Below are 25,783 nucleotides of genomic sequence, written 5' to 3' on the forward strand. Positions count from 1 at the left end.
TGAGGTCAAGAGTTCAAGACTAGCCTGGCCAACATGGCAAAACCTCATCTCTACTAAATATACAACCTTTAACCAGGCATGGTGGCCCACACTTGTAATCCCAGCTACTGGGGATTACAATCACTTGAACCCGGCAGACGGAGGTTGCAGTGAGGGGAGATGGCCCACTGCCACTGCACTGCACTCCAGCCTGAACAACAGAAGGAGATGCTGTCTCAATGGAAAGAAAGAAAAGAAAAGAACAGAAAAGAAAAAGAAAGAAAGAAAGAAAGAAAAAGAAAAAGGAAAGAAGGGAGGAAGGGAGGGAGAAGGAAAGCGGAAGGAAGCAAGGAAGGAAGGAAAGAAGGAAAGGAAAGGAGGGAGGGAAAGGAGAGAGAGAGAGAGAGAAAGAAAGAAAGAAAAAGAAAGAGAGAGAGAGAGAAAGAAAGAAAGAAAGAAAAGAAAAGAAAGAAGGAAGGAAAGAAAGAAAGAAGGAAAGAAAGAAAGAAAAAGAAAGAAAGAAAGAAGAAAAGTGAGAGAGAATGAAAGAAAGAGAAAGAAACGAAGAAAGGAAGAAAGAAATTTCACCTCGGCACAGGAAACTCTATGAACAAGGCTTCAGGGTCTCTTCTCTGGCTCTAAACCCAGAGCGGATTTTTGCCTCATTTTCCGAGGTGCAAATGAAATGATAGAAGTCGATCAAAGGAGAGAGCAGAGAGAAAGCAAGAAGGATGGCTCCTTCCTGCTCCTCCTTGAGTGTTGCTTGTGGCATAATAGAAATGCCTTGACATGGGTGGGGGGGAATCTATTGCTACTTATTAGGAATTCAGACACCTCCGGCCACTCTGCACCGTGAGGTTCCATGGTGTAATGGTGAGCACTCTGGACTCTGAATCCAGCGATCCGAGTTCGAGTCTCGGTGGAACCTTTCTGTTTAATTAGGACCGTAACGCCGTGTTTTACTGCTGACGTTCAGAAACTCCGAGCTGCGGGCTTCCGTGTCCCTTCTGCTCCCGCTGTCTGAGCCTCGCTGTGTACCCGGCGCCTTGTCCTCTCTTCGTCTCCCTCTTCCGCATTCGGGATCCCAGAAACCGGGTTCTCACAGTGACCCGGACCACAGGGAAATCGCCCAATCATCCAGTCGGGGTCACCGAGCCTGGAGGGTCCCCTTCCAGGGCCAGCCTCCCGGCACCCAGCAACCGTTGGCCCGGACACCCCCGCCAGGGATCCAACGACCCAGCAAGTGCTCACCCGTCTCAGGGCGACCCTGGGCCTCGGGGTGAGAGGTCTCCTTCACTAAAAAGGCTGTCGCCCCTCAATCCTAGACCCGGAGATTCCTTTCACCCAGGAAATCTCGTAATGGCACCCATTGTCATTTTGGTAAGTAAACGGTGGCGTGAGAAATTTTGATGGGGTTAGCTCAGTCATTGGAGATTGTGTCTCAGCTTAGGATCGATGGTTGGAGACCTAACTTGGGAGTAGCACTGCTTTATTCACATGGTCCATCTGATTCTGAATGTTAATTTACTCTGTTCTTCATATTCAGATTTTTATGCCGAATTTCTAGCTCCTACGTCTCCATTGCGGGCCCTAAAAGTCGCTGTTTCACTAAGCTGTGGGACCTGACTCCGGGAAATTTCATTCTTTCGTCCCAAGATCTCAGCCGGAAAGAGAAATTCGCACGGCGGCCTCTTCAAGCACACGGCCTGGGAGCGCGGGTTCTGATCCTCCTCCGCCCCAGCCGAACTCCCGCGGCACCACGGGGAAGAGGAGCCTGAGCAGCTCTGAGGGGCGAGTCCCTGACAGTGGGGCTCCCCCTCGTCCCGTCAGAACCCTGCCCCAAGGAGAAGACGCCTTAGGACGCTACCAGAGTTAAAATGTTCTCTCCTGCTCTTCAGAGCACTTGGGATGAGGTTCCTGATGGGTCGGTCTTGGGAACTAAGATGTCACTCCAGGCACTCAAGAACATAGCTCTGATTTTCATATTTTGCGGCTGAGAGCGCTTACGAAGGACTGAAAAACACCGCAGTCTTTGAGGACGAGTTTGGAGGACGAGCCGGGAGTGGGGGGTGAGATGACGCCTTCTTGGCTCCTTAGAGTGGACTGGCAGGTAAGGAAACACAAACTCTGTTTCCCCTTGCAGGCTGGACTGCAGGGCCTGGGATGGAAAATTGGACAGTCGAAGAGTAACAATATTTATGTACAGGTTGGTTGCACACATTAAAAATTGTTATCCCTAGAGATAAGTGTAGGAAGGGACCTGGGCACTGCTGTTCACCTCCAGCTTTGCAGCATATGTAACTTTGATAACAGAGTATAATGCATAAAGAATTCATTCCTGTTTACAAAGAATTGATCACAACCAGTTACAGGTTTCTTTGTTCCTTCTCCATTTCCACTGCTTCATTGACTAGCCTTATAGGAAAAAAAAAAAACTTGTAAATATGATATTATTCCCGTTGATCCTCAGCCCACTGGTTCCCCACCCCCTGAAAGTAGTTGGAACAACAGGTTTGCACCACGTGCTGGACTAATTTTTGTATTTTTGGTACAGAGGGGTTTCGCCATTTTGGCCAGGCGGGTCTGGAACTCCAGAACTCAAGTGATCCCCCTGCCTGGGCCTCCCTGCACCTCCCTGCTGGGATTACAGGCATGAGCCACCCCTCTTGGCCATCATTTGTATTTTGAATTTAAATATTTTGTAGTCATCGCTCTTCAATGACTGGGTTTTGTTGCATGAGCATGATGGGGTTCAGGACATGCTACTCCAAAATATAACATCTTAGGGTATTGAATATTTTATGCTAAAGAAATTTGAGTAAACAACAGAAGCAGGAAGGTCACTGTCACCCTCCCCCTGCCCTTCGTCCCTGAAGTCAATTGTAAGACCCTTATGTGAGAGGTGCCCTCTCTGTACTCAGAGGAAAGGTGCATTCTGGAGTGTGAAGACCCAGGGACACAAAGAGCCTGAACACAGAGGCCTGGCTACGTTTTCCTCAGTTTGTTACTGTTAGATCATACTTTTATTGTCTTATCATACTTCTCCATGACTATCCATTCTTCAATAAAACTACTGTTAAAAAACAAACCAAAAACAAACAAACAACAACAACAAAAAACCCTGAGGTTTAGCTGTTTCCATGGGCCTTTGTTTCCTTTGGAAGGCACTCCTGTCATGTAAAACTTACATTCAATAAATACATATGCTCTTCTCTTGTTGGTCTGTGTTTTGCTGTAAGGGTCTCAGCAGTGAAGCTAGGCTGGGTGAGGAAGAGTCATATTTCCTCCCCTACATGTACAAATGTCTTCCACTGTAAAACTATAAAAATTTTATTGGGGCAGATTTGAAGCAAGAATTTGAATCATTATTCCCCTTTGGATGAGCTAATAAACTCCCAGCTCCTCCCAGATAGAAATACTTCTCTAGCTCCTTCTGTGAAGCTCCTTGAGGGTCAAACCTGCTGGAGATTGAGGGGCCTTCCTGGGATCTCCCAGCCCAGGAGGTTACTGCTGGTGAGAGGATTACTGCAGTCTCCCTGGGAGGGTGCAGGGTCACTGGAAAGTATCATGGCTATAACTTCCGTGCAACCGGTTTTCATCACATCTGCTCTTTGTGCAGTGTTGCAGGCAAAATACAAGAGCTAACATGCACATGAGTAACATATGCACATCATCAACTGTGCCTGAAACACAAAGTGCCACATGTCACACACAGTTGATGAGTGCATATGTTTACTCATTTAGTCCTTACCTCAGGCAGAGGTCACACCATCACCTTCATATTCCGTATGAGAAAACTGAGATGCACAAAGACATTAAGTGACCTGCCCAGGGTCACTCAGCCAGCAAAGGAGGATTTGAAAGCAGGAATTTGAAGTGAAGGCAGCCTGGCTCCAGAGGACAGTCTCAGAACCACTGCGTTTATACTGCTCCTAACAAAACCACTCTTGCAAAAATTATGACAGTGAGAAAAACCTGGCATAGGAAAACTACGACTGTGAAAGAAATCTGACCTAACTGACCGCATCTTACTTCTAACCTCTGAGCTGCCCTTGTCCATTCCGGGGCATAGGCCAGGCTAACTATAAGAGGAGTTTAGTTCCAAGTCTAAGTCTGAAGCAAAGATGATTACCCCTTCCCCAGACAAACCCCTTCCTATCTTGGGGATCAGACCTCCTTAGCAAAGCTAACAAATTAGGCACGAGATTGGAAATTATGGCTCAGGAGCCATGTAGCCAGAAGCCACGTGATTCCTAAGCTCCCCAACTGTGCCTTTATGTAACATTATTGGTATCAAACCTAAGATTTGACAGGGTGTTCAAGGTATTTTTCAGACCCTGCCTTATGATGGACTCGCTGGCACACCCAGACCGGTAAACTGGCTCATCTGGTCCTGTGGCCCTCACCCAGGGACTGACTGAGTGTAGTAAACAAGCTCTGACACTGTGATTTCATCCCCCAAACCAACCGATCAGCTTTGCCCATTCCCTAGCCCCCTGCCTGCCAGACTATCCGAAAAACAAAACAACAACAAAACCCTAGTCTCTGAATTTGGGGGGAGGCAGATTGGAGTAATAATAAACCCCTGTCCTGGTCCCTCAGCTGCCTCTGCTTTTATTAAATTCTTTCTCTATTGTAGAAAGCCTGCTGTTCTCAGCTCCATTGGCTTTTCTGGGCAACCAGCAAGATAAATCTACAGGCCAGTTACACTAATAAAAGAGAAACACAAATGGTAAGCAAGCTTGAAAAGAAATGTAAGTCTGTGTATTTCTTTTGAAGACACACAAAAGGAGGAGGAATGATGAGACAGGCAATACACTGTCCTAAATATTTTCATGATTTTCCTGCCTCCCCATTTCCTTCTTATGGCAACAACTGATCCCCAGAAACCTTCAATTTAAACACGGTCCTGCCAGAACTGGGTTTGTCCTTCCCTTTACATTTTCCTCTCACCTGCCCCACACCCCTTCCAAATCTAATCTGTTCTTTCACTTCCAGGTCATTGAGTTTTCCATTTAAAAATATAGAAGATACAGAAAGAAAAAGATAACCAGTCATCCATATTCCCATCACCTGGAATTAAGTACTGTTCACATGTACATATTTGTCTTCCAAACAATTTTAAAGTTACTCTCATTTTTTTAAAACAAAATTATACATGCTTAGCATAGACCATACCACCAATACAGAAAAAGTGCAGATACGTAAAATTTCTGATCACCTTAAGTTCAAAATAACTTTTGTTAACATTAGGGCAACACTGATCGAGTCATGTTCTTCTGGTATATCTATAGAGAGAAGAATGTGTATTTTAGCTAGACTGTCCCCCGCCCACACACCCACAAAAGAAAAAATAGAATAAAGAAAACTATATATATATATGGGAGTTATATGTATTTTATATATATATATGTTTTTGTAAAATTGAGCTTAGACCGTATTTTCATTTTATAAATATTCCATTTAATAGTGCATGAATTTAACTGAAGACAAAGAGATAGAAACACAAATGAAGGAATTCCTGAACTCCCAATCACATTTCAAGAGACACTTTTCTAAAAGAATCTTCTAAAGCTAAACGCACATGAAATTAAGTAGAATGCATTATGATTTGCAGTGGTTTTGTTTTTGTTGTTGTGTGTTTGTTTTTTGAGATGGAGTCTTGCTCTGTCACCCAGGCTGAAGTGCAGTGGCATGATCTCGGCTTACTGCGACCTCCGCCTCCCAGGTTCAAGCGATTCTCCTGCCTCAGCCTCCCAAGTAGCTGCGACTACAGGTTCTCGCCACCACACCCAGCTAATTTTTGTATTTTTAGTAGAGATGGGCTTTCCTTATGCTGGCCAGGATGGTTTCGATCTCTTGACCTCGTGATCTGTCCAGCTAGGCCTCCCAACGTGCTGGGATTACAGGCATGAGCCACTGCATCTGGCCTTTTATTTTTATCTTTTTTTTTTTTTTTTTTTTTTGCGTGGCATCACACACTCTGTCACCCAGACTGGAGTGTAGTGGTGTGAGCTAGGCTCACTGCAACTTCCACCTCCCAGGTTCAAGAGATTCTGCTGCCTCAGCCTCCCGAGTAGCTGGGATTACAGGCGCCCACAACCACGCCCAGCTAATTTTTTTTTCTTTTTTTTGTATTTTTAGTAGAGATGAGGTTTCACCATGTTGACCCCTCTGGCTTCAAACTCCTGACCTCAGGTGATCTGCCTGCCTCAGTCTCCCAGAGTGCTAGGATAAAGGCGTGAGCCACCACGCCCAACCTGTAGTGGTTTTCTTATTACTTTTTACAATCAAATTGATTAAGGCATTGGTTGAATATGATACAATGCATTCATTTCAAATTTGATGACATGTCTATTACTCCAAAAGGTCCTCTTGTGCCCTTTGCAGTCAGTCCCCTCGACTCCCTGTCCCCAGCAATCAATGATGTAGTTTCTGTCACTATACAGGTTAGTTTCACCTGTTCTAGAAATTCAGCTTCATGGCACCGCACAGAATGCACTCTTTTCATCACTCAGCATGAGGTTTTTGAGATTCACCCATGCTATTTCATGTTTCCATGACTTGTCCCATCTTCCATTGGATGAATATATCACAATAGGTCCATTCACCTCTTGATACATATGAACCGTTTCCAGTTTGGGGACTATTGTAAACAAAGCTGCTAGGAACAAGTTCTTTTTGTGAATATATATTCTGTAAATTCCATTTGTCATTCTTTAGTTTTAGCTTATTTTGTAGAAGGATGTCACCTTCACAAGTACAAAATTCATGCAAATGTGTTTTGAAAAATGTTGAGGCCTGAAGCAGAAGTCCACACAATTTTCTTTACTATATTTCATAATTAAGGGGGAAAAACCTTATCTGGGATATTGTTTCCTATCAGCAAACCTTTAATGTAAGCCACACACGATGCTAGCTGTACTATTAGATTGTCTTCTGTAATCTGTGCAATAACTCTAATAGCACATTATTATTATTTTCATGTAACACTTTCCAACTGGAGGCCTAGCAAATTGAAGGACCTGGCTGGCCGAAGGTCAAACAGAAGGCAAGTGGCAGCGCCAGGACTGGAAGAAGGCCTTTCCAAAGGCAGACAGAAGCTCACGTCTTTGTCAGAACCTCGGTATTTCTGATGTGCCTGGAAGCCAATATCGAAGCAGTTCTCAGCCACTGGATTGGTCGGCTGCTTTTGCTCAGAAACTCCTCAATTAGGAATCCCAAGCATACCTTAGTGATGACGGTCCCGAAACAAAGGACATTTCTTAAACATTCTAAGAACCCGTTTGCTCGTCAGTAACGCAATGAAAGTTGTTTTCAGTCTTTGTTCATATATATTTGAGCAAGGCAATGTCCGCTGCTGGGGTTAGAAATAAATGGCTCGTCTTCCTCAAACTAGATCAGTCCGTAGGACGTACGGCTTCCACTCGCAGTGTCTTGAACACTCGCTGGGCGTCCTGTGCGTTCTAGCCGGTTTTCTTTGCAGCCGCGGGTTTCTGCACCTCACCCGGGTCGGGATGGCAGAGGCTTCTCGGGACGCGCGGATCTACGAGTGCCGTCCCCAGGGTAGCCACCAGGGGACGCCATAGGCCTTCCTGCCGTGGTTCGCCTTGCCTTTTACGTTTGAGCCAGGTAGTTTCTATTGACCAGGACATTACAGATCAGAAGTGGGTGGGGTCAGAAAACATAACCTGGGAGAGGCTGGCAAAATGCCCAGAACCGCCAGCCTGGGTTTTTTTCACTAGGCCTGCGGTTTTCTTCTGTAGTGCAATTCTCGTGCTCAAGTAGTGCAGGGACTGGGAGTTAAAAAGATGAATTTACAATGCCATTTGAGAAGGAGTATTAAGGAAACGTCCGAATTTGCCAGGGTACTGATGCATGTCAAGCGCAAAACGCAGGTTGAGAGACAGCTAAGTATTCTCTGCCCATGAAGGAGATAAGCGAGGGCCTGAAGAAAAGAGGGACGGGGAAGGACACTGGCGCCAGAGATAGGAAAGGGCTGCTTGGAGGTGGGAAGGATGGGTCGGGATGCTATCTAGAAAGTTGCCTGGCAATGGATATTGGATGTGGAAGCGAGACATCAAACAAGAAGCTGTCGCTTAAATGAGGTCTGAAAAAAGCCTAGATACGTAAACGGCAGGAGACAGCGGACACGGCTCCGCATAAAGTTTTCCGCCTTATATTTCAGGGAGGATCGCAGCGCATTTTGCCAAGACAGGTGAGACTGCGGTTCTGACCAGCGAGCCTCGGGATGAATTGAGTTAGGACACCTGGGGGCCGGCAGACCTGTTCCCCTCCACAAAGTAAGAGTGTTATGAGAACACATTCCCCGCTAGCACAGAAATCCTACAAACTCCTGTAGGGACGGCGGTTAGAAGCAGAGGCTGTGTAAAAGGTGACTGGGAACTAGTGAGAAATACTAAGATTTTTGCAGAGCGTGAGACCCCAAGAAACTGGAGACCATGGACCAATCTCTGCAACAATTAGCTTCAAGTAGAAAGAAAGAAGCCGTGCGGTCGACTGGAACGGCCGCGACATATTACTTCCTGTTTTTCTGCCATCCGGATACAGAAATAACACAACACCACGTAACCTACATGCCAATGAAAACAAGAAATACGTCCTTCTTTGCAACCAACCTGCTTTTAGCACTACAAAATTCAGGGGAAAGCGCGAACGCAGTCCCCCACTACCACAAATTATGCAGTCGAGTTTCCCACATTTGGGGAAATCGCAGGAGTCAGCACATCCGGAGTGCAATGGATAAGCCTCGCCCTGGGAAAACCACCTTCGTGATCATGGTATCTCCCCTGCCAGGTAAGTATGAGTTCATACGTCTCCGCCCTGCCACAGCTCCATATGCCTCAACCTTTACACACACGGTCACTTGCCCCGCGCACCCCAACCCTCACACCCCCCATGCCACTCCCAGCTCTCCTAGCCCTGACACACAGCTGGGACTCTCATGTCCAACCGGAGGTCCTGGACTTGTTCCCAAAGCAGGAGAAATCCTTCGTGGCGAAGCAGCGGCCCCTGAGCTGCCTCATCTACATAGGAATCGCCCTCTCCGTGATGTCACCGACAGCGCCTTTCCCGGTCCCCCTCTGCTCTTCTGCCCCACCCTCCGCCACTCAGCCGACCAAGCGGCTGCTGGAGCCCGCGGAGGAAATGACGCCTGCCTCTGTCTCCTTCCCCTCCCTTCCCCGCCCCTGGTCTCTCCCAAAGAAGTAGGTTCTTAGCCTGTGATGCCAAGGACCCCTTTGGTGGCCAACTGGAGCCTGTGCGCTCTTCTTCAAATAATGGCTTTTAATGCGCAAACTAGAAAGTTTAGGATTACACAGAAAGCCGGTTCTTTTCACATACGGTTATCCTTGTGATGTAGCTTTCTGCTTGAAATTAGAAGTCGTTCAATATCAGAGAGAAACCGTATCTATGAAACTAGAGAAGCTGCTCAGATGACTGCAAACCAGCCATCCTTACTTGTTTTATCTCTAGGAGTGTTATAAAGACGGTTGTCCAGTTTCATGAATCTTGTAGGGTTTTTCAAATACTGAGAGGAGCCGGGCACATTCCTCAGCCCCGGGCTCAAAACAAACAAGCCCAATACAAACACATCCCATCCTCCCATCCCACCACATATCGCCATATATCTCTCAAACTTCCTGAGCCCAGTACAAACACATCCCATCCTCCCATCCCACCACATATTGCCATATATCTCTCAAACTTCCTGAGCCCAGTACAAACACCACCTGGAAAAGTCTCCGATAAGGAGGCAGCCGTTCAAAGTTTTACTGAAAGCGCGGGAACCAAAAGAATTCCTTTGTTCCCCTGTAACTTTCAGGCTATAAAAAGCAAACACTCGCATTGTTCGGGGCCCTCTTGTATGCTGTGTAATGGAGGGACCAAGTTCGAACTTGTGGTAAAGATCCTTGCCGCTTGGCTTTGACTCTGGACTCTGGTGGTCTTCTTTGGGGAACAGAGGGTCTGGGCATAACAATACAGCAGTGTACAAAAATGTGCAGCCCCAGCAGAGCACACTGGACTCAGGCATGGTGCTGGAGTCGTTTTGTCATCTCTTCCACTGCCTTCTCTAGACCTTAGCGCTTACCTCATGTCAACACTTTATATTCTGCAAAGACAGAAACAAAGTCATCCAAATTTGGCAAACATATTTGGGGGAAATTTTATTTCAAGTGTTTAACTGATTACTTTTAATATGTAGACTACAATACCAAACTCTGACAATACTCCACAGACTTATTAATGGTTTTCACCCCCGTCTCTGCAAATTTATCAGGCAAGTTTTTCCTGCCCTTTACTTTCATATAAACTGAGTCATACAGTGTGTAGTGGGTTTTGGCGGCAGGAGTGTTACTGCCCAACAGGTTCACTTTGCCTGCTGCCTAGACAGAGCCAATTTTTCGACACAGGGGAATTGCAATAAAGATTTATTTAAACAGAGCTGGCTGTGTGGGAGACCAGACTTTTATTTTTACTCAAATCAGTCTCCTCAAGAATTCTGGGACCAGTTTTTAAGGATAATTTGGTGGATGGGGGCCAGTGAATTGGGAGTTGTGATTGGTCAGGTTGGAGATGAAATCAGAGGGAGCTGAAGCTGTCCTCTTGTGCTGGGTTATTTCCCGCGTGGGGGCCACAAGATCAGATGAGCCAGGTTATCAGTCTAGCTGGTGCCACCTGATCCACTGAGTGCAGGGTCAGCAAAATACCTCAAGCACTGATCTGAGGTTTTCCAATAATGACGTGATCTCCAGGAACAATTTGGGGAGGTTTAGAATCTTGCAGCCAGAGGCTAACATGACTCCTAAACCATAATTTCTAATCTCATGGCTAATTTGTTAGTCCTGCAAAGGCAGTCTAGTTCCCAGGCAGGAAGGGGGATATTATCATGTTTGTTTCACAGATAAACCGTAAACTAAGTTCCTCCCAAAGTTATTTCGGTCTGAACCCAGGAATGAGCAAGGACAACTTGGACGTTAGAAATAAGATGGAATCAGGTCAGATCTCTTTCACCATGAAAATTGTCCCAGTTATAATTTTTGCAAAGGCAGTTTCAGAAGCAGAGGCATAGATTTGATTTCTTTCACTCAGTCTTATGTCTATGAAGTTTTCATCTGATTCATATGGTTGTTTCTGTGTGTATTACTTTGTATGAATATACATTAACTTATTTATTCATTCGACTGTTGTTGAACATGTTGACCTAAAAGAAAGAGGCTGAGGCACAAAATATAATTTAGAGTTTACTTGAGCCAACATGAAGACAGCTGCCTGGAAGACTCACACCCAAAGAACGTTGGATCTGAGCTCCCTTTGGCCTGTGTCACAAACAGGATTTTAAAGGTCAAAAGCAGGGACAGACAGTGGGCTGATAGAAAGGTGCCTGTCAGGAATTCTCATTGGTTTACAGAAATTACATTGATTGGTGATTGGCTATACGTTGTTAAGTTATAGGGTATGGGGTACAGCGTTTGGTGTGGGATTATTAGGATAATTTATAGCTACTTGAGGTGATAGCAAGCAGTTTCAACAGATGAATACATAGCTCAAAAGGAAGGAACAGAAAGTGGTTGCTGTCTCGATTTAACATCTCTCTGGGCCTGATCATTTGAAAGGGCTCACATTCCTCAGATAAAATGTTTTTAAAAAATCTTTCTTCTTGAAAGCATTGATGATCAAAAGCTCAGTCAAGGTGTCCCTCTTTGCCAGAAAGGCTCATTCCCAGATAGTCCTATCTCAGGCAGGGGACAGGGAGGAAAGGAGCCACCTCACTGAGGAATTTTTAAGAATACTCAAAAGTCCAGTTGAAAGGGCATTATAACCAGACACGGTGGCTCACACCTGTAATCCCAGAATTTCAGGAGGCCAAGATGGGTGGATTGCTTGAGGCTGTGTAAGAGGTGATTCTGGGGATAGCAGAAAAACCCTGAGGTTTTCAAGTGGTGTTGAAAGCCAGTAGGCCCTGGGAACCATTGAGGAGTCTACAAAGCAGGGAAGCCTAGATCCCTGAGCTCCACCTGCCAAGTACCCCCGCAGCTAACGTGAGAGACCTCCCCCACAGAGACTGAAATTTGCCTCCTGAGGAAACAAGTGACTACAGACATCTGTCCCAGGACAGTAAACAAGAAAACAAGGTCTCACAAAAACAAAAACAGCTGACCACACCATAGAATCACTGAGACTGAGTCTGCGACTATAAGAGAATAAAAATGTTGTCTATCATTCATACCATGAAAGACCAGGGGAAAGTGCGAACGCAGTCCCCCCACTATTGTTGCGGAAATCAGGAGACCGGAGAGGCCAACGGGTGGAACAGGAGGATTTTGAGTGCACTCAGGCCCAGCAGATTAACATCCAAAGTTTGAGCCTGGAACAAAGACAGGGCTTGACTTTTATACACTCTTCCCAATGGGGTTGGCTAGTTTGAATGGCGCCGCGGGATGGCGCGAAATTCGCGGGGCAGGCAAGAGGGCTTACAGAAGCAGAAAGAACGCAGTTAATTCAACTGTGACAGGTCTTGCAACGCAAGCATAGCTGGTGACCTTGCAGCTGCACTGAAGGAAAATCAGGAACTTACACAACTTGAGTAATGAGAAGTGGTAAGGGGGAAAGAGAAGGTAGTAAAGGCATTTGTTGTTATTTCTTCTTATCCTTGCTAGGGGCGGACTGTGTAGAGACCGTCTCTGGAACTCATTCCTTGGGGCTCTGGCTTTTCAGACGGTGTTACCAAGGATCTGCTAGGGCTCTATCTATTGCTGGCCTTGGAGTCAGTCAAGTATGGTAAAACCTATTTTTTCCCCTTAACTTCTGCTTCATTACTGCAAGTTACGCAGCTGAGCTTACACATTAGGAGAAATAACAGAGAACAGCATATCTGGGGTGCAATGGATGAGCCTCACTCTTAAAGATGAACCACTTGGCTGACCATGGCATTTCCCCTGCCGGGCAAAGGGCTTTTACGTACCTCCGCCCGCCACAGCTCCATACGCCTTACCCTTTACACGGTCACTTGCCCCGAGAGCCACCCCCGCCAATCCCCAACCATTCCGAGCCCTCCTAGCCCTAACACACAGCTGGGACTCTCATGTCCAGCCAGCTCCTGGACTTGCTCCTACAGCACGGGAACTCCTCCGTGGCGAAGCAGCAACCCTGAACTGCCTCATCTACATAGGAACGCCCTATCGGTGATGTCACCAACAGTGCCTTTCCCAGTCCCCTTCTGCTCTTCCGCCCCACCCTCCGCCACTCAGCCGACCAACCCGCTGCTGGAGCCGGCGAGGGAAGTGACGTCTGCCTGTCCCTCCTTTCCTTCCCGCCTTGTCCTTTGCAGAGGTGCGCCGAGACCCCGCATCTAGTCTCTCCCAGAGAAGGGACTACTTAACCTGTGTCCTGCGGTGGACCCTTCTGGAGGAGAGCTGGAAGCCTGTGCACCCGTCTTCAAAAAATGGCTTTTAATTCGCGGACTGGAACGTTTAGGATTACAAGGAAAACCTGTTTTGTTCCTTTCAAACCTGGTTATCTTTGTGAAGTAGCATTCCACTTAAAATTGGAAGCCCTTCAATATCAGGGAGAAATCATATCTATGAAACTAGAGAGGCTGCTCAGATGACTGGAAACCAGCCATCCTTATTGGTTTTACCAGTAGTAGTGTTTTAAAGAAAGTTGTCCAATTTCATGAATCTTGCCGTTTTGGTTTTTTGTTTTTCAAATACAGTATTGTACAAAAAGGAAGCGGAATGTGGTTGCTGTCTCAATGTAATGCCTCTCTGGGCCTGAGAATTTGAAAAGGCTCACACTTCTCATGAAAGTTTTCTTCTTCGCTGGGCGCGGTGGCTCACGCCTGTAATCCCAGCACTTTGGGAGGCTGAGGCGGTTGGATCCCCTGAGGTCAGGATTTCAAGGCCTAACTAACATGGTGAAACCCCGTCTCTACAAAAAATATAAAAAATTAGCCGGGTGTAGGGGTGGGCACCAATAATCCCAGCTACTTGGGAGGCTGAGGCAGGAGAATCACTTGAACCCGGGAGGCAGAGGTTGCAGTGAGCCGAGATTGTGCCACTGCACTTCAGCCTAGGCAACAGAGCCAGACTCCGTCTCAAAAAAAAAAAAAAAAAAAAATTGTCTTCTTTTCTCATTCTCCCTTTAGATAAAAAGATTTTCTTGAAAGCATTGTCGATCAAAAGTTGTGTCCCTCCTTGCCAGAAAGGCTCATTCCCAGATAGTCCTGTCCACACACTGGGGGCAGGGGAGGAAAGGAGCCCTCTTACTGAGGAATTTTTAACGGTGCCCAAAAGCTGAATTGGTGTGGCATCACAGAAGGGAGGGAGAGAGAGAGAGAGAGAGAGAGAGAGAGAGAGAGAACCATCTCGGCCAATTCGATAGTTGCTGTCACTTGTTGAATCATCTCTAGTCTTTAGGGTACCATGAATTCAGTTTCTCAAAAGAAGTAAAACAATGAGAAATACATAACATTGATTTGAGTAGTAGAAATATAATGCACACAAGAATGGTAATCACAAAGAGAATCCGTATCCTGGAACAGTAGGGGAACCTATTTCATTAGGCAGCCAACTGAAAACATCAGGGAAAACTTCAAATCCCATTTCTTCTTTAATGATTTCTTGTAGCCAAGTGGCTTCTTTTCTGATTTCTTCTAGAGAAGGTTCTACGGCATGGGAAATATTTATGTATATATAACAAAAGGTATTTGCCACCACACATACATCTCCCTGCTCGGCTAAATATATCATCTAAAGTGATGTGATTATCTACTACAACCTTAGCCAGTGAATAAATAGCTTTTTATTGAGCCGCAAAAGAGGCCACAGTTTCATCAGCAATGTTTTTCTTTCTTTTTCTTTTTCTTTCAGAGACAGTGTCTGGCTCTGTGGCCCAGGCTGGAGAGCAGTGGTGCCATCATAGCTCACTGCAACCTGGAACTCCTGGGCTTAGGTGATCCTCCCACCTCAGCTCCTGGGTCACTGGGATTACGGATTACAGGCCAGAGCCACCATGCCTGGTTTTCATCAGCAATGTTTCCTGAGGTTACAGAAAGATTTGTAATCCTGGGAGGAAACAGTCCCTTGAAGCAAAAGTGTTCTCCCCCAAAAATGAAAGGAGCTATCTTCTTGATAGCCAGGCAGATAATTCTCAGGTTTTGCCCCGTAGAATCTCTGTCTAAAATAGAGCAGTGGTCATGCCTAGTGAAAAGTTTGAGGGAACTCGCCCAATGCTGGATTTCTTCAGAGAGGTGTGTGTGTGTGTGTGTGTGTGTGTGTCCAAATATCCTAAAAGACACTGCCCTTCATCATTCCATGCTGTTAGACATTATAGGACCATGGATGGTGATGTCCTCCAGAGAAAGATAAATGCTGGTGCAGAACAGGTAAGTGTACTATAATTTGAGTACATCAAGTTTTGGGCATTTTAAACCATGGGTCAGACATGTTAGAGCAAGAGGGCAGGTTGATAGCAAGAGGGAGTATTTTTCTTTTAATTTTCCAATAACAAAGTTATGTTTGCCACTGTCATTTCAGAGTGATGTGACAATTTGTTGTTGTTGTTGTTGTTTGGTTTTGTGGGGTTGTTTGTTTGTTTGTTTTTGAGACAAGGTCTCACTGTCGCCCAGGCTGGAGTGCGGTGGCATGATCAGGGTTTACTTCTGCCTTGGCCTCACGAAGTCAAACAAACCTCCTTACTAATCCTCCCAAGTAGCTGGGACTACAGGCAGGTGACACCACACCCTGGGGTGTGAACTGGGATTTGATGTTTTCAGTTGGCTCCCTAATGGAATAGGTTTCCTTACTATTCTGGAATAGAGATTGTCTTCATGATTATCATTCTCGTGTGCATTATATTTCTACTACCTTACTAATTTTCTTTTTCTTTTTTTTTTTTTTCTTTTGGAGATGGAGTCTTGCTGTGTCACCCAGGCTGTATTGCAGTGGCAGGATCTCAGCTCACTGCAACCTCCGCCTCCCGGGTTCAAGCGATTCTTTTGCTTCAGCCTCCTGAGTAGCCACCTGGCTAATTTTTGTATTTTAGTAGAGACAGGGTTTCACTATGTTGGCAGGCTGGTCTCGAACTCCTGACCTCAAGTGATCCACCCACCTCGGCCTCCCAAAGTGCTGGGATTACAGGCATGAGCTACCATACCTGGCTCTCAAACCATTTTAGGTAAGCAAAGACAGATTTGTCTGGCTTTTTAGTACATTGCTGAATTATCCTCCAATCTATGTTTTTAGGAAGGACCTGGGGAATGGCAACATGGAGATATTTGGCTAAAATGTGAACCTTTCATGTTCTGCTTCAGTCTCTTTTGAAAATCCTTCCAATTTGCCTTATGCAACCAGTTACTGACCTTGCCTTCTTCACCAGCATGTGAATTAATTGATAAAGGTCAGAATATTTGGGCTCAAAGGTTTCAACAGTTAAGTCAAATTTTCTGTCAAACCCTGTAGAATCTTGGAGCCTGCTTTAGAAACAGAAGAGTGAAATGTATTTACATTTAGACCATGGAAGTCTTTTATAATATTCTTAATTCACATTTTGGTGAAGCGGTATACACAATGGTAGGCTCCCCTCTTCCTGTGGGTTTTACCTTGAAAGGGGCTGTCAGAACAGAAGTTTCAGGGAAGGGGCCAGAGCCCTGGGGACTTTCCTCGGGTGATGGTGATGGAAGAAGAGGCAAGGCAGGACAGGAGGACTCAGGTAAGAAAGACTATGCAGGCACAGGGGCAGGAGGAGAAGGAGCAGTTGGAGGCGAAAGAGACAAAGCCTCCTCAATATTTCTCAATTCAGAAAACGTGTCAGTTTACCTCCTTCAGCTTACTTCCTCAATGGAGGCAATTTTCTCTGTTCTTACAGAAATTTTAGAAATTTAGAAATTTCTAGGTCTCATTGGAAGTAAGTCTCCCATTTAATTTGTCTGGTTCTAAAATGAAATTTCTCTCTCTCTCTCTTCTCTTTTTTTTTTTTTAGACAGAGTCTCACTATGTCACCCAGACTGGAGTGCAGTGGTATGATCTCGGCTCACTGCACTCACCGCTTGCTGCATGACAGCCAGTAAGTCCAGGGACAAGGTATAGGGAGGGGCAGGGAAGGTGACTTTAATCCAGGGAGCCACCAAACTGAAGATGGTGAACTAATATCCTAAAGAACCATCTTAAATTAATACAATTTTCAGGCTCCTTGTATGTTAGGGAAGGGAGGAAGAAGGAGGTGGTTGAGGTGAAGAGGTCTGACAATGACAGACTTATGGGCTGCAGTGAGAGCCCAAGGGGATGGTGAAAATTCTTTGTTCTTTGTCAGGTCACACTGCTCTTATAAATCTTCAACATAACACTGTTACTTGTGCATACAACCTCTTTATCTTCTCAGGAGTCAGTTTGGGGAAGTGATTATTGTCATCTGTGCTTTAAAGTTAAACTGTAAGCTAAATCCCTCCCATAGATAGCTTGGCCTATGTGCAGAAATGAGAAAAAGCAGTTAGCCTGAAAGATATCACCACAGGGTAGGAAGGGTTAGGAGTAAAATGCAGTTAGTCATGCTAGGCCTCCTTTTTCATTATTATATATTTAATTTACTTGAACATATAATTTTAATTTTTTATAGTTTTTTTTTTTTTTTTTTTTTTTGAGACAACATGGTGTAAAACCCTGTGTCTACTAAAAATACAAAAATTAGCCGGGTGTAGTGGTGTGTGCCTGTAATCCCAGCTACTCAGAAGGCTGAGGCAGGAGAATTGCTTGAACCCAGGAGGCAGAGGTTGCAGTGAGCTGAGATTGCACCACTGCACTTCAGCCTAGGTAACAGAGTGAGACTGTGTCTCAAATAAATAAATAAATAAATAATAACGTAATGAACTTTTTCATGTCTTTATATATTAAATATTTGCATTATTTAAATTGTTCAAAAGCATCAAAGATTCTTCTCAGTTATCAACTTCATTTCATTTATTTCATTGTACCAAACTATCAAGACCATTAATTTAATCTACAGCTAAATCTATTATTTTTTCATGTTAGAAATTCAACAAGAAAATTTTTCCCTAATGAAACCTCACATTTCAAGCATCAGTAGGCTGGGCGAGGTGGCTCACACCTGTAATCCCAGCACTTCAGGAGGCCGAGACAGGTGCATCACTTGAGGTCAGGAGGTTGAGCCCAGCCTGGCAAACATGGTGAAACCCTGTCTCTACTAAAACTATAAAAAATAGCTGGGCGTGTTGGCGTTCGCCCATAATCCCAGCTACTCTGGAGGCTGAGGCAGGGAAATAGCTTCAACCTGGGAGGTGGAGCTTGCAGTGAGCTGAGATCGCACCACTGCACTCCAGCCTGGGCTACAGAGCAAGACTCTCTCTCAAAAATAAATAAATAAATAAATAAATAAATAAATAGGCATTAAGTAGTAAAAATAAAATAAAATAAAATAAAAAATAAGGCACAGTGTCTTGCTCTGTTATCCATGCTAAAGTGCAGCGGGGCTATCATAGCTGACCAACTTGGAACTTCTGGGCTGAGGCAATCCTCCTGGCTCAGCTTGCCTTGTATTATTTTAGAGACGAGGTCTTGCCCTGTTGCCCAGGCTGGTCTCCAACTGCTGGCGTAAAGCAATGCTTCCGCCCCAGCCTGTTGAGTTTCTGGGAGTACAGGCACAAGACATGCAGTCTAGCATTGTAGTAAAACAATTTTCAACAAATTCTTAATTTTCTTTCTTTCTTTCTTTTTCTTTATTTCTTTATTTATTTTTTTTGAGTTGAGAGTCTTACTCTGTCACCCAGGCTGGAGGGCAGTGGTGCAATCATAGTTCACTGCAGCCTGCCTCAGTCTCCCTAGTAGCTGAGATTACAGTCATGCATTATCATGCCTGGCCAACTTTAAAATATTAGCTAATACTTAAAAATTTGTAGAGACAGGGGTTTCACTATGTTGCCCAGGCTGGTCTCCAACTCCTAACCTCAATTGATCCTCCCTCCTCAGCCTCCTAAAGTGCTGGGATTGCAGATATGAGCCACCATACCTGGCTTAATTTTCTTATTTTAATTTTATATTAGTGATTATCATTGTTCCTAAGATAATTGGGGCAGTGACTCCTTTAAAATTTTAGAGACCTAATATGTCTATTCACTTCACTGAAAGAGTATGCCAATTTGTTTCATGAGACAATATCCTATATTTATAAAGAAGGAAAATTCCTTCCACCAAACTAAGGGGCATTCTTAAGAAACAAATTGTGCTAAGTATCATCACTTAAGGTGAAAACAGAGGCAATGGTATCTATTAACAATGTTTATCAGTGAAGGAAACAAACTGAAAATATTAACATCATTAGATCCTTGGAGGGCCTTCATCGCTGAAAATCTGAGTGATATTGTGATACCCTTTTGAGTCCGGCAGGACATTCTCTTTCCAGGGCATAGAACAGTGGGTGAATAATTTCTTTTCATTCATTTTCATTAAGGGATGAACTTCCTTAATGTTCTGGAGATTATTACATTTGATTTGTATAAATGTGAAAAGTGCTCATATTGCTGATTCCATTGCTTATATGTGATCATATAAATCTTTTCTCTCCTTTCTGTAGTGTGGTTTAAACTTAACCTTTAAAGGACATGTATTTGAATTTTTCAGCTGGTTAGAAACCTAAATATACCAATCACAGAAAACTTCTCCTTACATGCTACAGATTTAGTTTTCTCCCTGGACTGAGATGTCTTTTAGATATAGTAAATTTGTTAAAGCCAAGAACTCCTATGGAATGAAGTTGGGTGGGAGGGGGGACATTGAGTAGTAAGATCACTCTTGAAACAGTGATGCCACTCTTGCCGATATTGACTACTATTGGGCCCATAACATTTTTACTAAACATTGGAAAGACAAGATATGAACAACTTCTCATTGCTGCAGTCTCAAATACCAGGAAATACCATTATTCTCAGGACAATGAATAGACAATAAAAAAAGACTCACAGACCAGATTAGCTGTCCAGACAGGGACTGAATCCTTATCAACACGACCCAACAGAGATTGTCCCCAGAAATTCACTTCATAACATCAAAACCAAAAACCCACACTGATGCCAAAAAAATAATGATGCAAAAATGAGAGAGAGAGAGAGAGACACCTGCCGTATAGCCATACTTAGTGGGTAAAAGCTAAAGAGCTCAATTTCTGCTCACGATACTTAATAGAACATAGGGAACATGAGCCAATAGCTTAATGGGTTCAGATCTGCACCAAGTGCCTGTTGGATGCAGGATTCTACTGTCTCCAATAATATGTCTCAGATGGATTAATTTTTTCTTTTTCTTTTTCTTTTCTTTTTTTTTTTTTTTTGAGACAGAGTCTCGCTCTGTCGCCCAGGCTGGGGTGCAACGGCACGATCTTGGCTCACTGCAACCTCCGCCTCCCGGGTTCACACACACCACAACGCCGGGCTTTTTTTTTTTTTTTTTTTTTTTTTTTGTATTTTTAGTAGAGAGGGACTTTAGCCATGTTGGTCAGACTGGTCTCGAACTCCTGACCTCAGTTGATCAGAAGTAAGTGAGGTCAGAAAACATACCCTGGGAGAGGCTGGCACAATGCCCAGAACCGCCATCGCTAGGCCTGGGGTTTTCTTCTGTAGTGGATACTAGTATTCACGTAGTGCAGGGACAAACCAATTAGATACTTCTGGGAGTTAAAAAGAGATGAATTTACAGTGCCATTTGAGAAGGGGTATTAAGGAATTTGCCAGGGCACTTGATTTAATTTCTTTTAGTCAGGAAAGAGTTAGGCGCTGGAGGCAAGTGGTAGGAAAGAAATAACTTTATTGACCAACGGGTCAGGGCTCTTGGGCGAGGTCCACAAGCAATGGGGCCGGGGAAGTTCGCGCTGGCGCCTGCCTGCGGCGACTTTTATGTCCTGGGCTTGGAAATGGGAGGGCAGTGGGTGGGATAAGGGCGTGCCAGGGGCGTCTCCGTAGTAAGTTTCCGTTTCCTCAAATTGACGTCACATGGCGCCTGCTCAGTTGGTCTGCTTTTTTCCCTGGGGGCTGCATTTTCAGGCCCGCGGGTAAATTGGATGATGAAGAACCCGGAAGTAGTAAGGGGTGCGTCTTTTCTGTTCACCTTCCTCCATCTTGTCCTTTTCCCCTTCACCCAGACAGTACTAACGCATGTCAGGTGTAAACCGCAGGTTGAGAGAGAGCTAAGTATTTTCTGTCCATGAAGGTGATAAGCGAGAGCCTGAAGAAAGAAGGAAGGGGGAGGACACTGGCGCCAGAAATGGGAAAGGGCTGCTTGGGGGCGGGAAGGATGGGTGGGAGTGCTACCTAGAAAGCTGCCTGGCAATGGATGTAGGATGTGGAAGCGAGACATCAAACAAGCAGCTGTCACTTGAATAAAGTCTGAAGAAAGACTAGATATGTAAACGGCAGGAAATAGTAGGGAAACTGGACCCGGCTCCTCGTAAAACTTCCTGCCTTACATTTCAGGGAGGATCGCAGCGCATTTCCGCCAAGACATGTGAGACCTGGGCGCTGGGAGAGCCGTTCCCCTACACAAAGTACGCATATTATGTATACAACCCAGCGGGGACACTAAGAGCTCCAAAGGCCCTGTTTTCTTCCCAAAGAACAGCGCCGGTCTGCGTAGTTTGTACCTGGTTCTATGAAGTGAGAACGCATTCCCCCCAGCACAGCTACTGAGTTAGAAGCAGAAGCTGTATAAAAGGTGACTGGGGGCTAGGGAAAAACACGAAGATTTTTACAGATCGTGAGAACCCAAGACACTGGAGACTATGGACCAATCTCTGCAGAAGGCAGCCCCGCATAGAAAGGGAAGAGCTGTGCGGCATTCACGGTGGTTACCTTATGTTGCAAAGGCTGACGCTTCTTATTTCTTCTCTGACAGAATCGATATGTTACTTACCATTCTCCAACCTTCCACGGTAAGAATGACATTTACACGCCACACACAACACAAACTTTAGTTCACAACCTATTCTTTTAACTAAATAGTTCAGGGGAAAGCGCGAACGCAGTCCCCCACTACCACAAATTATGCAGTCGAGTTTCCCACATTTGGGGAAATCGCAGGGGTCAGCACATCCGGAGTGCAATGGATAAGCCTCGCCCTGGGAAAACCACCTTCGTGATCATGGTATCTCCCCTGCCAGGTAAGTATGAGCGCAGGCACCTCCGCCCCGCCACAGCCTCATACGTCTCACCCTTTACACACAAGGTCACTTGCCCAGTGCACTCCCGAGCCCTTCTAGTCCTGGCACACAGCTGGGACTCTCAGGTCCGACCAGCGGTCCCGAACCCGCTCCCACAGCACGGGGACTCCTTCGTGGGAAGCAGCAGGTAGGGAAGCAGCAGCCCCTGCGCTGCCTCATCTACATAGAAGTCGCCCTGTGATGTCACCGACAGTGCCTTTCCCAGTCCCTGCCTTTCTGTCACTCAGCAGACCAACCCGCTCCGGAGCCCACAAGGGGGAAGTGACGTCTGCCTCTCTTTTTTCCCTCCTGCCCCCGCATCTGTTGTCTCCCAAAAAAGCTGGTTGTTGGCCTGTGTTGAGTAGCAAGCTTTCCGTGGCCAGATGGAGCCCGGGAACGCTTCTTCAAATAATGGCTTTTAATTCGCAGACTGGAACGTTTAGGATTACAAAAGAAACCGTTCTCTTCACATCCTTATCCTTGGGTTGTAGCATTCCGCTTGAAATTGGAAGCAGTTTAATATCAGAGAGAAACCATATTTATGAAAGTAAAGAGGCTGCTCAGATGACTGCAAACCAGCCTTCCTTACTGATTTTATCACTGGTAATGTTATAAAGACAGTTGTCCAGTTTCATGAATCTCGTAGTTTTTTTTTTTTTTTTTTTCCAAATTCAGTATTGTAGAAAAACAAGCTGCCCCAGAAGAGATTATTGGATACTCTCAAACGTGGTGTTGGACTTTGTCATCTCTTGCACAGCCATCTCCAGACCTTAGTGCTTACTTCATGTTAGTATTTTATATTCTGCAAAGACAAAAACTAAAATAATCCAAATTTGACACAAATACCTGGGATCCATCTTATTTGAGATGTTTAACAAATGTCTGGATCATCTTTTCTTATATTGGATTACGGCGCAAGAAACACTGTGAAGTAAGCAAAGTTGGAATGCCCAAGTCAAAGACCATTTGAATATTTCCAAGTAGATTTGAGACAGAAATAATACCGAGTGGTCACAGGATAACAAATTCTAGGCAGCAGATTTACCTGACTTAAGGTTATGGGCTCATAAGACGCTGAAAAACCAGTGTGGACCAAGCTGGGTAAGACTGACTGGACCCAATGTGGTGCTGGATTTAATGTAGGTTTTACCTAGGCCCTCACTATATGCTCATTAACATACTAAATCACACACCCACCAGTGCCATGACAGTTCTGAGACCAATGTTTGATGTAAAAATGGATGGCACCACAGTTCCGAGACATCTCCACCTTTACCCAGGAATTTTCATTAATATTCCACTCCATTGTTAAAGTAACCCATCAAGATGAAACCCCAGAACCCATTGTTCTCTCTCGGGTATGCATGAACTCCCCTTTTTTGAGTGTGTACTTTTTGCTTTGCAATAAATCTCTTCTTTCAGTGTTTGTGGACTCATCCTTGACTTCGTTCTTGAGATGGTATCAAGAGCCTGACAACCACGGCTGGGGTCGAGATCCCACCTGTCTGGGGACCTCCCCCAGCCTACCAGTATCACATTCTATTCCATTGCTCAAATCACAAAATATCGAATGGGGAGTTCTCCTTGGAGACCATCAAGTAAAGATTCATAAAGTAAAGATTCTGTGGCATGGTGGCCAGTCAGGCCACTGGAAGTTATGGAAAAATATTGAAAACAAGGGATTAGGTGACAGTATAGTAACTACTGAATACTAAATACTAAAGCCAGGCCCCATTCCCTGGATAGTGACAGAGAGACACACGGTCCACGTAATAGTGGAGAAATACTTTCTGGGTATCTGACCAGCCTTTGTGGAAAGAACTGGCACCATCCTGCAGATGTAACTGACTGATGGGTTCTTCCTGCCCACTGTACACACAAAATCAATTCGTGGAGACCATGGCATTGCAGTAAAGAGTTTCATTGACACAGGCCAGCCACAACCTGTGGGAGACAGAGTTACTACTCAAATCGATCTCACTGAAGGCTTGGAGGTAAGGGGTTTTTCAAAGATAGTTTGGTGGGAAGGGGGCTAGGGTTTGGGCAGTGCTGATTGTTGGGGATGAAATCACAGGAGTGTGAAAAATGGCCCTCCCGCATTGAGTCAGCTTCTGGGTGGGGGCTAAGGGACTGGTTGATTTTCGGGCCAAATGGTGCCATCCAGTAGTCAGACATGCAAAAGCCTGAAAAGACATCTCAAGAGGCCAATCTTAGGTTCTACAATAGTGATGTTCTTCACAGCAGTAATTGGGGAAGCTGCAAATCTTGCGACCTCTGGAATAACGGCTGATAATTATTTAACAAGGCATACATCTTAGTAGAATTCAGGCCCCTTTCATCCTTCTAACTTGGTGGCCTTTCATTAGTTTTACAGGGGTAATTTAGTTTTGGGGAAGGTTATCATTTAAACCAACCTTTTTGGCTGTCCCCAACCTTTTTGGCACCAGGGACTGGTATCATGGAAGACAATTTTTCCATAGAAGGGGATGGTTTCTGGATGAAACTGTTCCACCTCAGTTCATCAGGCATTAGTTACAGTCTCATAAGGAGTGCGCAATCTGGATCCCTCACATGCGCAGTTCCCAATAGGGTCCGAGCTCTGATGAGAATCTAATGCAGATGTTTATCTGACAGGAGGCAGAGCTCAGGCGGTAATGCTCCAAAGCCTGCAGCTCACCTCCTGCTGTTTGGTTGGGTTCCTAACAGGCCATGGACCAGTACCTGTCTTGTGACCCTGGGGGTTGGGGATCTCTGATTTAAACTAAAAACACAAGTTTTCCCAAAGAGTGCTTGGGAGAAATTGCACAGGAATGAGCAAAGACAGCCAGCCTGTGAGGCTAGAACCAAGATGGAGTCAGCCATGTCAGCTTTCTCTTATTGTCACAATTTTGCAAAGGTAGTTTCTGAGGGACTACACTGGACACTTGTTAAAAGCATCAGACAGATCTTATTGTACGTACTACAGTAGGCAAGAGAGACCAACAGAGAACTGAGCTCAACCTCAAATACAGCAGGAAGAGTCGAAGATTATAGCCAGTTGGCAAGGTAAGAAAGTCAGTGGATGGAAAATTACTAAGAGGAACTTGATTAGCTATCAAAGGTGGTTGGGAGGACTCTTGCTAAACTAGACTCAACAGTACTCTTTTCTAAAACTGGACTTGGCAAGCAAAGAACTAATAGAGAAAAGGGCTCAGAGGAAACTACTAAGGTTTGGTCAAAGATGGAGTTCTTGTCAACTCTACATTGAAGCTTCTGCAAATAAACGAAGACCAATCAAATGGGAAAAAAAGCAAAGGCTATTTATTCTGAGCTTGCTATAGCAGGGGATCAGCCACTATTACTTGTGTTTTGGCAGAGACTTGAAGGCAGTCAGAAGGGTGGGAAAGCTTTTTAAAAAGAAAGGCTTCAGGTATGCTTGGACTGGACGCTGTCAGCATGATGAAGCTGTAGATAGATGGAGAAAATAAAAATGTTTTACCCCAGAATATATTTCTTTGGCATATTTTAAGATGGCTGTCAGAGAGCCAGCAAACAGAAGTAACTCTGCAAAACTGTCTTTTGTAGGGGAAATTTATACCTGCAGAAA

General features: G+C 44.9%; 1 protein-coding gene and 3 non-coding genes across 4 annotated transcripts in view; 2 read left to right on the plus strand and 2 right to left on the minus strand.

Annotated features, from left to right (window-relative positions):
- The window catches only part of LOC126952281 (neuroblastoma breakpoint family member 6-like protein), a 142,231-nt gene that overhangs the window by 87,224 nt on the left and 29,224 nt on the right, over nt 1-25,783 (plus strand). The gene's annotated exons all lie outside the window — the stretch shown is intronic.
- On the plus strand, nt 836-907 carry TRNAQ-CUG (transfer RNA glutamine (anticodon CUG)). Its single transcript has one exon. It is a non-coding gene; the product is annotated as a tRNA-Gln (tRNA).
- LOC126944203 (U1 spliceosomal RNA) lies at nt 8,641-8,804 on the minus strand. Its single transcript, XR_007721975.1, has one exon. It is a non-coding gene; the product is annotated as a U1 spliceosomal RNA (small nuclear RNA).
- LOC126944177 (U1 spliceosomal RNA) lies at nt 22,003-22,166 on the minus strand. Its single transcript, XR_007721969.1, has one exon. It is a non-coding gene; the product is annotated as a U1 spliceosomal RNA (small nuclear RNA).

This window comes from Macaca thibetana, chromosome 1 (genome assembly GCF_024542745.1).
Source record: "Macaca thibetana thibetana isolate TM-01 chromosome 1, ASM2454274v1, whole genome shotgun sequence".
Classification (NCBI taxonomy): Eukaryota; Metazoa; Chordata; class Mammalia; order Primates; family Cercopithecidae; genus Macaca; species Macaca thibetana.